General features: G+C 36.0%; 1 protein-coding gene across 4 annotated transcripts in view; it reads right to left on the reverse strand.

Annotated features, from left to right (window-relative positions):
* LOC123004659 (LIM domain only protein 3-like) overlaps positions 1-15,108 on the reverse strand; it is a 54,787-nt gene extending 39,679 nt beyond the window's left edge. For all 4 annotated transcript variants that reach the window (XM_044398019.1, XM_044398020.1, XM_044398018.1 and 1 more), the window contains exon 1: positions 14,941-15,108. The gene's annotated coding sequence lies outside the window, so the exon portion shown is untranslated. The remainder of the gene's footprint in view (positions 1-14,940) is intronic.
* Between the last annotated feature and the right edge of the window lie 1,812 nt (positions 15,109-16,920).

Genomic DNA, 16,920 nt, shown 5'->3' on the forward strand with positions numbered 1-16,920 from the left:
AGAAAGTAATTTTAGAGCATATTCAATTTCCATGCACTTCGTTTTGATTAAGAGATTTTTCATTTCGGCGGATATACGTTTCTCAAAAAGAGACACCTAAGACTCTCATGTCGTTTTAATTAAGCGTAAATCCGTCCCAGAACTAATTAAAATGATAAATTGCTCGAAGGTGTCAAAAAACAAAACGCTCCAACACCTTCATTTCCAAGCGACTTAATGGATTGTTGATTAAAACACACTAGGCATTCGTTGATTTTGCGGTAACTTGCGGATATCATCTATATATCTGCAAGCGCTCGCCGTCCCCGCGGAGCGCCACCATCTTAATTGAACTGGACCGGGCTGACCGCCGCCAGATCGGATGGAGATGGCATGAAAAATGATCGGCCTAAAGAGAATGAAAAAGGGAAATATAAAAGATTTTCTCAATTTCCTTCCAGAAATTATACTCAAAGAAAAAGCTATTTGGTGTTCACTCACTTATATGTCGTACTGGCTTACATCCTACTCTCGAGGTTATCCCGGCCCGCCAAACGTTGACCGACCGCAGCCATTTCTCAGATACTATTTATTTTATGTAATGTATAGTGCACCTTACCGCATTACATTTTTCACAACGCTGAGCTCTACTAAAGGCAAAATATTCAAAGGGAATTTATATACAGGTGGTTTTCAAATTGTTATCGAGGAAATACTTTGCCCAAATGTTGCTCAACAAAAATGCTTGCAAAGAAACCTACCTCCATTCATTGGCCGGTCCCAAAATTCAAACACAAATAAACAAGTAATTTAAGAGTTTTCTCGTAAAACGTCTTTTAATTATTAAATGATGTATTTTCTATGCTATACATACGTACATGAAAATCTTATAATTTGGTTATAACCTAGTTAGCTATCCGCTTGAGTTACCCAAAATTTATTAGACCTAACAAGTGTAAACATGATCAAAGATTAACAAATCCACGGCAGGTTTAAGCATTAATTCATAAACGTTTCGCATAGTAATTAAACTAATTATTCTCTTTTTCTCACTGTTAACATCAAGAAACAATTACCTCTTCTATTTCTATTTTGAACAATGAGTCAGTAATTACGCCAACACTGCATTATGGCAAACTTACCCAAATTAGTTTAGTTTATGTGTTTATTGTCATTTCACAAGCTTACATTTGATTTAATTTAATAAATGTACAATACATTGATGTTTGAATACACAAGTTTAGGTTTATATGTAAATCTAATCACGTAATTACAGTGTTATTACTATTCATTTGAGCAGTGTGAATTGTAATTGTTTTGTTATCAATAAATAAAAATTAATGCGGCGTAGCTATCGGCCCAGATTTGTTAATTAATATCGTTAGTGTATTTTTTCGGAGGCGGCTTAAAAACAGCGAAAGCAGCAATTTTGAAAATTATTAAATTTCGTTGTACGAAATTATTTATTGTCGGGTTTAAATTAAAGTGGGCAGATGCAGCTGACGGTCTGGTTAGGGGTAAAAGGAGCGTGCATGGAGTCGAATACTGAGCTCTTGGAGGATGTTTGCTTAATTATCTCTCGTTGCTGTATTCTGGTGTCTGACTCCAGTGGCTTACACGCAAAAGCTCGAGCTTTAGTTACACGATGCCGTGTCAACACTAACAATTAGCTAATCTTAGGTGTCAACGAACTAAAAGAAAGTCTAATTGAATTGAGTCGTCAACGACAAAATACTCAATACAACTTGCTAAACAAAACTTAATGACTTTCAATACAACATTATGCATGTCATAAAACGGTTGACCTCAGTTTGCATATAACGCAAAGGGGGCACAAAGCATACAATGCAACTGTTCCACGGCCCTCGACATGTATCCCTATTATTCGAGGTATGTGCATTTCTGAACACTTTGAACTCCATTTGCGACAAACATTCATACATAAATTAACCACGCAAACATATTTACTTAACGCTGTCACCAAGTTTGAAATATTTAACGGAACACAGTTTTTTTTTGCAAAACTGTACAAACAACGAAGTCATAACACAACCCAAAACAACCACTAACGCTATCGCCAACAAACCTTGATTAAATTACTTGATCACAAGCAATTGCAAACTGAGTTAAGTTTGATTCATTTTTTAATTTTTCCGCCAAGCACGCCACTGTGGTAAATAAATGAAACCACTGCTTTCCCCATTTGCATAAAACGCACGAGCATTTGCAAACCGCCTCATGTATATAAAAGGAATTCTCGATTAATTAGACTAGTTCTAATGATGTCCTGCATCTTTTTCTCTTCCTGTGTAAATGCCAAAGAATACCAAGTTCAAAACGGCGTGATCTCATCAAACTCACAATGTATTGTGCTTGTGGGTATTCAGTAATGACCGCAAATAATAACAGTCATTTATTATTATTGGCTAATTAAGAATCTACACGATTCTATAAAGGAAATAACAAGCAGAGACCTCTTTAAGAATCGTTCACGACAATGATTGTAATTAAATCTTGTTATTTATTGTATGTGAGAAGCATCTATAAACAAGCACGTATAGTAACTATGCAAATTAGAAAATTGCATAATAGCTTCAGGTAAAGAGCTCCACTCATTACTTTGAATTATAATTCAAGTGAAAGGTTACCAACGGAAAATAAAATACTACCAACAATGTTGCCGTCATAAATAAGCACATCAAGTGTTGATTTTCCCAAAACTGTTAAATTTAATTACAATAACACATTAAGCACAATTATAATAATTATAACAAGTGTTCCTGTTCCCAAACAGGTCTATTTCAATAATATAACACAATGTGCCAGATGAGTTGAATTAGTACACAGTCATATGTATTTGTATACTTTTCAAAGAAGGAAATCCCGCAAGGGTCATTCAGTGTCACTTTCTTTTAAAAAATAAAGAATTATGTACACACGAGCAAAACTTACAAATCGAACAAACACGTCGCGGAGAACATAAACATAAATAAATGCCTGTTAATGGATTGTTTAAGTAATGGTTTGTGCTCTTTGCAAGTCATATCTTTTTGCTAATTTCAAATAAAATACTCGTAAAGTTACTCAAGTGTGTAACGACATTTTAAAAGTGTAAAGTAGCTGTTTCCGAGTTTTTATGTCAAATCATGTTTCTATTTAAAACTAGACAATAAATTAAATCAAAATTTTAATTTGGTTGGGTGTTGCTCAATTCTCTGTACTAATGATCATAATCCTGTTGCATCTCTACATCTAATGATATAAATGTCTCAATTCCGTGAAACCCAGTTGATCCTCCGCCTTGTAAGCAAGTGGGAGCTAGGAATCTTCGTCTGGTTCATTACTCGGAAGAATCGACGCTATTTTAACGTTTTTCGTTTAATAACAATCCGACATAAATCCAAACACGTCGCTGTTGTATGTACGTATATGCAAGGCGAGAGCATTAAGGGTTGTTGTAGACGTTGTGTAATTATAATTAGAGCGGGTGGGATGTTGACGCACCATCCACCGCAGGCAGCTAAGTAACGTCATTCATTACGCGATTCAGGCTCACATTATCCGACATTAAGCTTAATCGCGCCAAGTATTCCAAGTGCGCGAGTAATTAATGCAGTATACATGTCGTTAACATTCTTAGGTCAGCTTCATAGGCTTCGGTGGGCTCGTTATTTGCAAATGTTATGTCGAAAACCCGCAGGACCCTACACACGCTTTATTGGATTTGTACTGACCAAGAGGCACATGTACTCCGAACTCTGGAAAACTCCGAAAACTAAGCTTTTTCAACTTTTTGAGTTGCAGGAATCAAAATTGCAGCTACCAATAATCCTATTCTGACTATATTATTCGACTAAGGACCTATTTGTTTATTACAACCGAGCTCGAAATTACATTACTCCGAGAGCTCAGGTTAGGCAGAGCCCAAAGATGTAATAATTTGAATCCTGTTTTATACACTGTTTTAACAAGTAATTAACAAGTAAATATCATTTTCTAAATTTCAGGCGTAAACATACTTGTTACTACACAAGGAACTAAAAAAAACAATTTAGAACACAAAGTAAGTAAATTTTTAATTATTTCATAGTCCTTTTGTACAAAACTCGAGATAATCTACTTGTGTGTTCGTACATGACATGCTAATGGCATTTTTGCATCAGCGATAAACAAGAATATGTCCCGGCAGGTTTCCCATATTGATTCGCAATGTAAGAAGCTTATTCTCAAGTTTAAATCACGCTTAGCGTTGGTCGCCGCTTCTTTCTCCATTCGCTAATATATGTTAAGCTCAGTCACATATTCGCCAAGATGTGTCCCAGGTATATATATAAAGAGCGTTGGCTCTGCGGGGGGCTGAATCGTTCAAGTACATTCTTGCACAAGATTGAAATTAATCGGGCATTAACTCCAGTGGGCTTTGCTGTGATGTACGGGTTACCAAAGTATGTAAATTATTTCGAACATTATCCCGAAGTATGTTTTGAAATTGATCACCCAGTATATGATTGAGGTTTCAGTGCAATAATTTAATAAAGGCAAAGTGTTCACGACCGGATTATAATGAGTCGTTTAAAACCCGGAGTCCAGAGAATAGGCTCCCTCTTGCCCCCCGTCGATACGTTATTGCTTCTGGAGACCGCAGATAGATAAGTCGAGCCTTGGCATTTTCAATATGCTTATGTTCTTCATATAATGTGCAATAAGTGCGTCCCTCTGCTCTGGTTTTTATTAATATCGTCGAAGATGGCACGGCCTTCCGTCTTCAACACCGAAGCAATTACGACGACTTCATAAGACGACCCGGACTTGACATTAATGAGACGACACACCAAAAATGCCATCATCGGAGAGAATCTCCCATTGTTCGAATCCGAAAAAAATCGACGATTAATTACTGTTATCTTTAAATAACGAAACCGTCTGTGCATTGTTCCCCAAGTCACGTTCAAAAAATTAGTATCTCTTATTACAATGCAATTAAAGCGGGGATTATTGTTATTATTTTTAGAGAGCTCTCCCAGATCCGTGTCTAACGATCCCAAAGAAACAATTAAATCGCATTTATCGCGAAAGTCATCTGAAATTGAAGGCAGAGTTAAATTTAACTGGGCAACAAACGTGCGATGGTGGAGGATATCGCCGGCAACGAGGAAATTGGGTAGAGCGCGTTTATTGGAAATCTTTCAGCTGTCCGAATCGCTGAGAAGGTGAGGAGAATTGCATTTTACGCCGAAACGACTGGAAAGAGACGGCGGCGTTCGGAAAGCCCAAAAAAATCAACAGTTTAATTAGGATTTTTTCACCACGCCAGTCCAAAAGTTAATCCATTTAACAAAGTTTGAAAATATTTTTTCCAGTTTGTATCTACAACAAAGTTGCAGAACCAATAACTAGACAATGTGAAATTCATGTGAAATATACAAAGTGATCCACAATGACTGGAATCTGTTGGCAATCGTGACTCTAATTTTTAAAGCTTACCATTGGAGTGCGCTTTTGATTAACAATCTTAAGGAGTTGTACGTCAAGTATTTGTCAAGCAAAACCGTATCCGCTGGTTGCAGTGTTTCAAATTAATAAAAATATTTTAAAATCTGTTACCAACAGACACAGTCTTTCTGGATCACTTCGCACTTAAATTGTGCCAAAACTAAAGAAGCTAGAGAAAAAATATGTCCGCCGCTGTATATTAGACTAGAGCTGAATAATGTCTAATATAATAAAAGCTTAAGAGCTTTTTTATTGTAAAATATGAAACATCAAGTAAACTTTAATATCTTAATAAATTTCAATCCTATTAGAAGCTTGTAAGAGTTTTAGAGCACAATTTTTTAAATTATGGTACCCAAAAATGGCCCCAACTGTACCACACGTCAAGTGGAAAATACTACTCTGTAAAAAAAGTGTCGGGAGTTCACGTAGAAGATATCTTATTAATTCTTGTCAAGTATATTGGTACAATCATACTCTCTTACCAAGCCAAATTTTTCCTCTATAGGTCAAGTGCTTTGTTTAAAATTGTTTTTATCAAAACTTGTGGTTAAGTCAGACTGGCGATTTTTCTTTATGGATTCCACAACCGATCAGAGAATTTGTTTGAAATTTTTTGTTGCCAACGAAAATTCGTGTAGTAAATCTCAGAAAATTTTGCAAAAAGCCTTTGGGGACACATGTATGTCAAAAACACAAGCATATTATTGGTACAAAACATTTCAATTGGGCCGCAAAGAGTTCACCGACTTTCCTCGTTCTGGACGATCGTCAACAGCAAAGACGATGCACAACGTAATGAAAATCAAAGAAATGCTGACTGCAAATCGTCACTTAAGTTTTAAAGTAATATCATTTAGCTGTGTTGAAATGTTTGTAAAAAATATTTGCTGGAAAAGGCCAGATTTATGGAAAGACAACTCTGGGATTTTGCATCATGACAGTGCGCCAGGAAGGCTTTTGAATCCATAAAAGACATAAAACAAAATTCGCCGCAAGGACTGAAAACCATACCTTCCGCTGTTTATAAGAAGTGTTTTAATGATTGAGTTAAACGTTGGCATATGCGTGCCACTTCAGATGGAGTTTAGTTTGAAAGGAATCAAATAAAAACTGAATAGTAACGTAGTACTTTTTTGTTTGAAATTTTCCGGTACTATTTGTACAAAATGTATATAGGAAAATATATTGGGAAAATATATGGGAAAAATATACAAAATTCGTATGCAGTCCTAAATTGGTGCCCCTAGTAGACGTACTGCTACCAATTAATCTTTACGTCAAACCAAAGTAATGAGATTGCAATATCTGATTAGTATTTCCTCGAATTTCTCCTTTAATTGCGGTAATGGATTCTTGAGAACTTTTGTGAGTAAAAGTCAATAACGCAACGAATGCAGATAGCCGCGCAGCAGGGGTTCATCGTTTATTACTTTCCTGCAGTAGGGGTTAGAAAGGCATGTAATAAGCTCAGAGATAGGAAACAATTTATACATGGCAATTTTTGAATGAACTCAAGTCCACTAATCGTAATCTTTTAAATATTCATCCGCTCATTGCAACTCTCCTGCGACAAATTCATCGGATTGTATTAAACTTGTTGAATCTGAAATTCCGTCGATTGGTGTTGATTCAATAAAAATCGAACGGCAAAAAAAAACGATGTGATCTGTACATGAAATAATAAAGAGTACCCGTGTGTGGAATAATTAAATTTTTAAATTAACAGCCGCTATAGCGTGGCGGTACAATATTGACAAATCAATTCGATGGTAATAATTTAATTAAAAAACCAAGCCTCTATTCTTTTATAGCGAGGTTTTATACCCAGTTTTTATTCAGTTTCCGAGCCTCCATTCATGTGTCTCGTCAACTATTAAGCGAGATTTTAATTAGCTTTAGTCACGTGATAGTTGCGAACAAAGCACCAAAACATATCAAAATATCTTTATTCGATTAGATTCAACAAAAGCACAAACGTTCTCGTGATTGTGCTAGCCACACTAATGCAAAATTTTGTTACCTGTGATATTGCATTTATGTATCATTAATGTGTTAATCAAACACATCAGTAGTTCATCTTCGTCATAATAATGATCGTGACATGCATTAATTATGATTTGATTCAAAACAAGATTGTAACTTGAGTAACTACTTTTATCAAACTACTAGAAAAACGCATCATAACTTCCTTCTCAAAGAAGATTATCACGACGGTAACTACAATTTGCAACATAAAATATGGGAATACTAATACTGTAAAGATTTGTGCAATTTTACAAATATGAAGTTTTGAAACGCTTTCTTTCCCCATCTAGTTATGCTATGTATTAATAACAAAATCGTAATTCATTGTTGTTGTTTGTAATAAACGAAACTTGTCGAAAAATAAAATAATATCCCACATCGTTTATTTCCTTTGGCAAGTCTTATAGAGGGGTCGTTATAGTTCACAGACTGATTCTTTTATTTGCCGTTCAGATTCCATTAGAATTGCTTTTATTGTGCATACACATCCTCGATGATAGACAGTAGTGTGTATTCTTTTTATGATGGATTACTCAGCAGTTAGATTTTGGAATGTTTCTAATCTGACCTCTAAATTTATTTGAAATAAAGTACAAGTTTCGGATTTTATTGTTTAAAAAGATAAAATGAAGTGAATTTTGAAAATTTTTGCATTTTTTTATTTCCATCGAAGTACTCGTACATATATTTATAAAATGTTTGGTTTGTAGAAAGTCTTAGGCGTGTATCGCAAAAAGTCGGCCATATGTGAGCGTGTTTTAACGTCCTGCTGCATTTCCGAAGCGGTATTGACGTGGTTCTAGCGAAACTCCATTAAGACGACAAATAACCATTAAGCTCCGTTTTAATTCGACGTGTTGTTTTTTGCTCGTATATCGAAGTACAATTGTTGCTGCGTTATTATCACTACCGCCAATTATTGAAATTTATTGTTCTTTTACGGCCCATTAAGGTAATTGTCATACAGGACGGCTTACGTATTTAGACATTTTCTCCAATTAAATGAGCTTTACAAACATATAAATGCTTGGTTCGAGATATGCAGTAAACATAAAACTTGAATAGTATTCGGCGGTTATTTTGATTTTATTTAGCGATGGGAGTTTCCAATCTGGACGTTTGACAGCTGCATGCCTCTAATTAAAATATTTTATTGGTAAATCGCGCGATATTTCAGTGTCAGCTCGACGTAATTAACGGCCAGATATCGCTAATGACTTTAACGAGTGTCAATTGTGTTGTGTAATGACGGTTTTTGCCAAACGAAGACTTGCTTGGTCGTACTCGGCGTGTCGTTGGGTTGTCCCGGTCTTGTTAGTACTAATGAAATGGCATGTGGCTTCGTCTGTCTGTGCTCTGCCGTGCTAACGAGCGAATGGCCCTGTTACACTAATGAGAAAAGCTCGGACGTGAAAAGCTCATTACTCGCAAAGTGTTGCGGACAGTCGAACGGCTACGTTGCATGCCCTAATGGCCGATGCCCTGTATTGTTCCGATGACCGCAACCACATCAAAGTGACACTATTATAGATCAGCTGCAAGAATACCTGGACGTTTCCACTGCTTTGCAACTTTGTAGACGGCCCTAAAGCCGGCTAGAATAATGGATCCGATATTTCACTCGCTGCAGTTACGGCCAACTACCTCTGACTTCTTCCGAAAGCTTATTTAGAAAAGTAATAATTACATTTCAAACTACTAAACCAATCCACATTTTGTTTAAAAATGTTTTTCATTGTAAGGCTTTTTATTAGTTTTCCATTTCCGGCAACAATGACTTGAGCCGAGGCGTCGCCGGCATCCCATCATCATCTTCATCATTGAAGTGCAAGCGATATTCGGCTCGTCTGACACAGGGGATCGTCGTGTCGTCGATAAAATCCACTTTGTAGTTTCTCCGCGCGGCATTTTCGTCCTTGTATTTCCAATCTAGGAGCTGTCACGCGGATTCGAACGCGATCTGTCGTCCGGGCGGTCAGCGACACCTTTTTCAATTAGAGATGGGGCACTGAGTGACACCTCGGCGGCGGCGGCGTTATCCACGCGAAGCCCCAGAGGCGTTCCTCAAAAATCGCTTCAATGCAGCCGGCAAAAATAATATTCGGCGCGCCGCTGGTGACGGCGGTTCCATTGTCGATTGAGGCTCGCCGCCCCCGCTAAACGTTGCCCGTGATTACTGATGGACGAGATAAAAGCAGATCGACCTTCCAGTTTTCGGAATTGAAACGGCGAAATTGAATAAGCGAGAGAGAGGCCGTTCTGTGCTACTAAGCGAATAAGAGAAATATCGCCTGGACAGGACGTAAAATATTGAAAAATTCCACAGCACTCCTAATGCAATTTCACGGATGTTACGCGTCCTACCTACGGAGGGATTAAGTATCTTAACTAAATTAAAAATATCGATTGCGAACACCCCCGACGCCACGGACTTGTGTTTTTATGAAGCACCACTTCGAATTAATATTGACGCACAACCGCAACTTGGACCGTCTCGAGCGACCTTCTGTTACATTTTATTAGAACGATAGCTTGCCGACCACAAAATAGACTTTAATTTTAACTGCAACCACATATTCAAAATAGATCAATGATACGCCCTAGAATGGATTTTACAAAAAAACATTTTCCAGTTTTTTGTTTTTTTCCTGTATTTCCTGATAAATCCTAAAAGCTTGACTAAACGCAGATTAGTGGGAACTGCCCACCGGGAGTACCTCGCGTGTGCCGTGGCGCGATTATCCGTAACGTTCGTTCTCCGAGGTATTAATTAGAGTGGACGAGATGGCATTGTGAATGCTTCCCCGCATGGAATCACCAAGAGTTAATCAGCCGCTTGTTAACATTAACGAACTCACCATTGTCACACGGCCGCCACTAAAAATGTCATTCAGAACCGATAACGAAGCTTTTCAGAAGGCATTGTGGTTCTTGTTACTGGAGCTTTGTGCGTGCGTATGCATTGAAAAAGTCCAACGAGAGACGAAAGGGCGGACGTTACGTCACACACTACCAATTTGTGCCCTGCGAGCACGAAGAGACGTGAACAGATATGCCAATAAAGGAAAATGTTGCCTTATTTCATTTTCACATCGGAGTTGGCCGTGTGACGGCGCATAACACCCGAATTTGATCAAACTTAATCCAGATACGAGGAAAATTATTAGACTCGTTTTTCGTCCAGGGACAGACTACGCCTCCGGTCGACAATCCGAAGAAAAATTAAGTTGACAAAGCTTCCGGATATTCTGTCTCCTTCTAAATCTGTTCTACAAATATGTATTTGGACCAAAAAAGATTATTTAAAGTCAAAAACCCTTTTGATTCGAAACAAACTACTTTCACTTCTACAAGCAAATTAAAAGTCCAAGATAGAAAGCCACACATTATGTTCACTTAAGTAATAAACTTTGAAAAAAGTATGAGTAATTTTATGTCAAGCACAGAAACAAGTTGTCAAGTCCTTAATTGGCATCCTCTAACACGATACTAAGTGAATGCTTATCTCGACAATTTACAATTATTTCAAGCACAGACTAGCTAATTTAAGTTTTTAGGGCAAGTAGAAAAACCTACATGTATGAAATAGAAAAAATAAGAAATTTCTGCAGTTTGTACGGGTAATATTTTCTATATGATTTAACGTAGATAAAATAGCTAATGTGCTAATAAATTTCCTGCAAGGTTAATTATACAAAAGATACGATGATAAGAGTACATCTGACACATAAGTGAAGTAAGTGATTTATTTTTCCCTAAGAACTTAAGCAATAGTCATAAACTTTGTTTTGTATATTCACTACAAACCATTACGAAACAGTTAAACCATGATCTAGTAGAGACAGAAATATCTACCTCGTTGGAACTCGGTCTTTGAAGCAACTTTCTACATGTCCTACTGAAGCTTTCAAAGCTCAGGAAAAATTTTAGGTGTAAAACTATTTTTTGTCACTACCTACTATACTAAATCGTCATTTTATTTATTAAGTTTTTGGCCGTTTAGATCAAGTAATTTTGAATTTAGTTAGCAGAAACGGCAGATCTTGCAACACTGAACAGATACCTGTTGAAAAAAATCACTAATTTTTGTCTTTTCGTGTACAAAACATTTAACAAACTATCAATTTCAACAATAAATTAAATCCTATAAATCAAAAACAAAAGAACTAAGATGCCTACATGACAATATGGAAATTGACACTTCAAAAAAAACTTGAAAAGAAAATTAAAATTTATTTTTATTCTTAGCTGAAGTTATTTTATCACCACCATTCGAGAGTGGGTCCAACACTTTTTAAACACTCTGTCGAAGTGTTCGTAATGAATAATAAAAATATCACTGATGATTTTATTGCCAACATTGCACTTTAATTCTTAAAACTTAAATTTTTCAACCCGTGGTGGAACCGCCCGCTGGCGTGGGGAACTGACAAACACTGACAGTTTTTGATCTTTTTTGTCCATTACCTACTGTTTACTTTTTTGTTGTTGGTGTAAATGTAGTTTGTAACAAAAATATCTCCTCATGCTAGCTACATCCAACAATAATTTTTACTTGTCTAAATTTGTATACAATTCCAAATTTCACGTTAGTGTCAAGTGGTTTTTGTTTCATCATTTCTTTTTGCCTTAATGAATTGTGTTACAAACTAATCATCTTGTTGGTAAAATTTCCATTTTCGATATCACTTTACTTAAGAATCCTATTCTTTGTGCAAGTTTTTTCTTTTCGATCCGAAATCTTGTCCTGTCTCATTGTGTCATCATGAAACTTTAGAAGCTCTCCCAGCTCTAATTTCCATATCACAGGCTGAAGAAGTATGCAGGGTCGTCTCATTTGTACCCGTTGATTAGAGCCAACAGCATCCATTCGACCGGCCTTTAGATGAGTGTCGTCTTCATTACGAACCCCATTCTACCGATTCCATAGTTCAATTTCCTGCAGCAGCAGCGTACGAACGTGCGCCACCAGAGCCCCCTTACACGTTGACCATTCGGATCACGTTTTCCATCAAAACCGACGTTTAGCCTTACCTGAAAGTGTTTTGCTCGACGCAAATATAAAACGTAAGACGGCCGAAATAACTACATTTCCGGCCTAAAGCGACAATGTACGAACTATCATGACGTTATTACTGGGAGGGTAGCTCACATTCGTTCATTAATTTACACCAGTGGCGTGCGGGAAGTCGGGCAAGGGCAAGCAATCAGCAGCGGGGTGTGAGACTGATTAAAACATTCCCCAGCGGGATGCGCGAGGATTTGTGCCAATCAGAGAAGTACGAGCCGAGCCAACTTGAAGCTCATAATCAAGACAGGCGGCGGCCAGAACATCCCCGGTCCGGAAACTTGAAACTTTAACGAGAGATGTGAGTGCTCTCTTCGACTGTATTCAAAATAATCCAACCGTTTCATTAGAGAAATTAAATTAGGCGACAGGGAGAGAGGAGACTTTTAGGCAATTGAGAGTTTTAATCTGGTGGAAGAGGACTCCTGCCAAAATTTTTACCAAAAAGTTTTAAAGTTAACTAACCCTTCTTGATGTAATAAACTTTTTCTCTTCTTCTAGCACAAAACGGACCGAATGGGAACGGTCAAGAGCATTTAAAAGAAGTAGTGTCGGAGGATTTAATAGCTTAAATAAATCTTTCACTCTTTGATAATAAAACAAATATATTTCCCCTTTGTTGATAAATACAATTTACACAGTCTGCTTCCAGTCTTAATGTCTTTCAATAAAGATATGATAATTTGAAAAGAACTTGTTTTTAATTAAGTCACTGTAAACAAATAAATGTTCTTAACAATATTTTAATGGTTACTTTACTTAACGGCACTTGCCAAGCAATTTCCATAAAACAATAAACACTACAGTTTTACATTCTGACACATATAGATACTTAAATTACCTAAATAATACTAAAAACTATCAATATATTTTTAAACACTGCCTGAAACCCAACTAAAATGCTTGATATTGTAGTTGATCATGATTACGCTCGGTTTCATTTTAAAAGCATGAACAATCAACAATCACATTACTAAAAACACATTTTAATTTTGCGATTTTTTTCAGTCCAGCTAATTTGTCGTCATTGCTTAGGAAATACGGTAAGTTAGCACAATTTTATTATCGAAAAGCAATTTAATTACAAACCTAGTGCAACGCAATTAACTGTGGTAATAAACGATAACTATATCGTTACAAATTTACGTGAGTTCTGTACTAATTACAAATTATCCTGATGCAAAGTAAAATGCCAATATTTCTCCATAAATTTTGCTATTTTTCTAGAGCATAGCACGTATCTCTCCAATTAATTCCGCTAATTAATTATTTATCTTGGTGTGAAGCTGAAATGAATTTAATCCTCAAAATAAACACTTTCTTGTTTTAAGTATAGGCACTAATTAAATGTAACGCCGCAAATTGTTTCATCGGATTAAATCCGATTCGCCGTTATAACAATAAGCGAGGTATAGACGAGAATTAATAAATAAAGAATGGGAAAACGATACGTGGATACGTGTCACATAATGGAATCGTTTTTAATTATGTATATACGTTTATGTGCTTAGAATGGAATTAATTAAAGCAATTAAATGCAACGCTGCATAAAATTGTGCAATTAAAACGTCAACGTATTTATTGACTTCAGGTCGGTGCTACATTTTCATTCTTTGCGCTCTCACACGGTATCCTTAACCCAGTTAGGGACGCTAAATGCCCTATATTTCCTTCAACTCATTGAGTTTGACCCAAAATAGGCCTACAAACTTTTTTAAAACTTCGACGCTTCAAGCAAAAATTCCAGATTAGAAATCCACATTTTATCTCCAATTAGAGTTTTTTACTAATCATGTGTGTAAATACTTGTAACCGATTAATCATTAAATCATTAATCCAAAATGACATATTACTTCAATATAATAAATACCGCAATATCAAGTATTAGGGATTTAGATAAAAATGATTTTAACCAACTTAACACAACTTGATCTTATTTATTTTATTTGAAGTTGTAACTAGAATTGTTACAAACCACTGATGTAAACCGCCTATTCTATTTTTTTCTTGATTACGCAATAAGAAGATGAAAGAAGAACAACAATAATGAACATTATTTTCTCTTATCACTTTTTATTTTTGTAAATAAAAACATTAATAAGAAAGCTACCTAGAGATTCAAAAAACTTGAATGCTGTTTCGTATTATAAAAAGATGAAATTTCAACCTAGCATTAACTCAAAACATTGGCGGAAGTAGCATGGAGTGTTGTCATTGTATTACAGAAATTACAAATGTGTGCGTATTTAAAAAAAAATGTTTTAGTTAATCTAGAGTAAGTTCAGAGAAGGTGTTTTCATCCGAAAGCTTATATTGAGAGAAGCTCCATAGTGTACAATTTTTTTGGGTTTAAATAAAAAATTGCAACTTACCTTAAGACAGTCCTGATGTGGTTTGGTTTAGTCCCTTGTGTGCGAAAAAATCTGCCAAAAACTTTCACGTTAAAAACACTAAAAGCCACACAGAGCTAAAGCACGTTGCTTTGTTGCCAAGCTCCGGTGTTTCACAACATCTACTCACACGCGCGTCTCAGGACAAACTGAGCGTGTTTGCAACCAGATTGCGATGAGTTTTTGTGGGTTTTGCGTCGGCTCTTTGCGTCGCGACGCCGCCGTAACTCTTAAGCGATACAGGTAGCTGATATAATTTAATTAGGCCGTGTGTTTCTGTGTTTAATTTCGATGCGGTTGGAGCCATTTAATAATTTAATATCTGGAATTTGAAAAGTATTTGCATGGAAAAATTGCAACCGCTCCGGGGTTGTCAGGGTGGGAGCCTCGGCCATTACCGGATTGTTACTTAATTATAGTTAAGGGATCACGCCCATGCCATTGTGTGGACAACAAACAATTCCGGAGCTTTATTTTCTCGGTCTATTCCGCTAGATGCAAGTTTCTTTCACTCGTAAAAATAATTCCTCTTTGTATTTGATATACGAATGAATGGCTTTACTTAGGAATTGAAAAAGCCCCAAGTCGTTGCGTTATTTATTTCGTACGCGAACAAAAAAGCTCTTTAAATATTAAGGCCAGATATTGCCCGAGCGTTTTGGCTCCAGTTCCAGGTGTTTTAAAGAGGGGCAAAAAATTGCTGAGGCTTTCAAATTAGCAATCAATCTTGAATAAAAAGTAAACAGTAAACTCGCATTATGGTGGAGCATTAAAAGCGGCCGTATTAATGTGAAATAATAGCCGTAGTCGGCAGTTCACTTAAGAAATCCCCGCGCTTAATGCATCTAAGGAAAGGAGCCAGTAATATAACACAGTTTTTCACTTTTAATTAATCTAATGCCACTTTATTCGAGCGGTCTAAACAATGTCATATAGTGAATCTTAATTTCGCCAGTCCGGAGAAATTTATGATGGTTAATTAAATTTTAATTTCATTTTGTTGGCGGACGTCTACACAGACCATTACGGAAGCGGTTTATTATTAGATATCATTGGATCTGCACTAGACCATCTTGAATAATAAATACTTAAATACACTCCAAACGAGACCAAAATTTATCTAACTCTCTTACACCACATGGTCCATGTTCTTGGAAAATTTACTTAAAAATTCATATTTAAATATTTTTTCTACGCTCATGCATAACGGAAGCCATACAGTCAACAACAATGCAATAAGCAAATAAACGAGTACCTGAATAAATAAAATAATAATTACTTGTTTCGTCTATGTATGTACATACATAGAACTGATAGTAACATCTCAAATTTGTTTAAGATAAAATTAAATTCCATTCTTTAATCACTGACGTAATCTAATAAAAACTGAAGTGGAGATACAATTTTTTGAATGATTTGCAAGTAGGTACACAATTACCAACTTAGTTAAAACAGTGTGCTGTGGGTAAAAATGTTGGATATCTTTGTACAAAAATGATAAAGACCTCTATCAATATACAGGATGTCCAAGCGAGTTGAAAAAGTCCACTAATGACCTTTAAATATTAAAATTTAAATGGTAAAATTTAAAAATATATACAGGGTGCGCCAGAACTCGCGCCCCAGAGAAAAATGCCATATAAGGTAAGATACCAGGAACATGGAAAAGATGTTAAAAAAAATTATCTATAAAAATTTTGAAGTTATGAGGATAAAAGTTTGCACTTTAACTCTATTTATTTCTGTTGGAAAAATAATTTTCCAAGTTTTTTTGCTGCAGGCTATTAAAAGAAGAAACAAGGAAGCTGTATCCTAAATTGTAACTCTGTTCAATGTTATTTGTGGCTTTTATTGGCAAAATTTTTGTCTCTTTACTAAATAATTGTAAAAAAAACATATACTAGATCATCAGTATCATTAAAAAAATGTCAAATGTCAAAAAACAAATGTCAAAATTTTTTG

Source organism: Tribolium madens, unplaced genomic scaffold (assembly GCF_015345945.1).
Source record: "Tribolium madens isolate multiple individuals breed KSU strain unplaced genomic scaffold, Tmad_KSU_1.1 Scaffold_20;HRSCAF=117;Tcas5.2_LG4, whole genome shotgun sequence".
NCBI lineage: Eukaryota > Metazoa > Arthropoda > Insecta > Coleoptera > Tenebrionidae > Tribolium > Tribolium madens.